The following is a 1,592-nucleotide window of genomic DNA, read 5'->3' as shown; positions in this document are numbered from 1 at the left end:
GGCACAGCTGCAGGTGCAGAAAGATTTCTGCTTCCTCACAATGTAGCATTTTAGAAAGGGCAATATTTTTCCCTAATAGTCTGATCACCTGTTGGTGTTTCTCAGCATCCTAATGATCTTTGCCACTTTAATAAAGACATGATCAAAAAATATGTTTCTTTTGATGTATTTCTTGACTAATAATTTAAGTGTTTTTCAGTTCAATCTTAACAGTTTGCTTAAAAAGGTTCTTAACCTTCCACTGTTTCCACCTCATTGTCTGGAGTCAATGTCCTCCATGTTAGACTTTTCTCTCACAAACCTGGAACATTTCCACAACCAGAAGTGGCAGAACCTTTCTGGTCCCATGGTGGGGCCAGACTGCCTCCTCCCATGCAGGCTTTGCCCTCTTATTCCTCTCACCAGCTAAACCCTGGTTTCCTGATTTCCATCAGAACAGATAATGGAAGCTGGCTGAGGGAAAATTCAAGACACTACAGCCAAACTAAGCACTGCAGATTTTGAGCAGATCCTAGCAACTTAGCTTGTCACAGGCAACAAACAGGTATGACTTTCCACATACAGTCCAGATACAGTACAAACAGCACAGCAAACCAGATTGCTTACCTGGGGTAAGAAACCAAGTCACTGGGAAGAAAATGAAAGCTTTAAGGGCTCATATAGAGCTTTGTATCTGCTCACAACTGTTCTTGGTGGTTCAAGTAAGAATTTTAGGCTGTGGGTAGGTCTCCAAACGGGGTGCAAGGGCAGGGAAGAGGTATATATATGAAGAAAGGACTACAGAACCTGAACACACAGGGTTCTGAGGCAGCAGGGAGAGAGAAACACCCCACAGCTCTAGCTGGGACCTCGTATCTCTCCTCCCCCCAACTTTTCAGGAAATGGCATGTTAGATCCAACTTGCTTCATTTGCTGTGGCATGTTCAGTCCACTTCTGCATGTGACCAGTCACGTTTATGAGCAGGTCACGTATTCATTCCCTTTCCCTCATTATCAGGCCCTGGAGGTCCTGTGAACCAAGTTAGACAAACCAAACAGATTTCTTCCCTCCCTCCCCCCGTCCTCAAGGTTTCTGGGTGCCAGGGCAGTTACTCCCCTCCTTGCTGGCCCTGAAGGTCCCAGGCACCCGGCCAATCCCATTAGTGATGACCCCTATCACCGAACGGGGAAGCGTAACCACACCCTGAATGGTGTCCATAAAATCATGCGGTTACAAGTCCAGAGTGGGGAACTTGGGCCAGAGCTGCTGCTGGACAGTGACACTCAGGACCCTCCGGTGGCCGGGGACACCTCCACCGTCCTCTGCAGACTGAGTGGCTCGTATTATTTTATGATTTTCGAGTCTAGATTATGACTGTTACACTGATACAGCAAACCATGTCACCGCCTCCTGTTCCCACAGGAGGTGCCTACGCCAGCCCTGCTGCGAGGCTGCACCTGCGGGGCCGGGGCCACCGGCCGCTTTTCTGTCACGCCGTCCCAAGGGCTCCGCACCTCCGGCCGGCGGCGGGCCGCCCCGCGCTCTCTGCCGGGTGCGGCCGTGCTCCCCAGCGCCCGGGGGTGCACGCATACCCGGCTGGCGCGGCGTCCCG

Source organism: Athene cunicularia, assembly GCF_003259725.1.
Source record: "Athene cunicularia isolate RWA chromosome Z unlocalized genomic scaffold, athCun1 chrZ_part1, whole genome shotgun sequence".
NCBI classification, from domain to species: Eukaryota; Metazoa; Chordata; class Aves; order Strigiformes; family Strigidae; genus Athene; species Athene cunicularia.
This window is presented reverse-complemented; position numbering follows the sequence as displayed.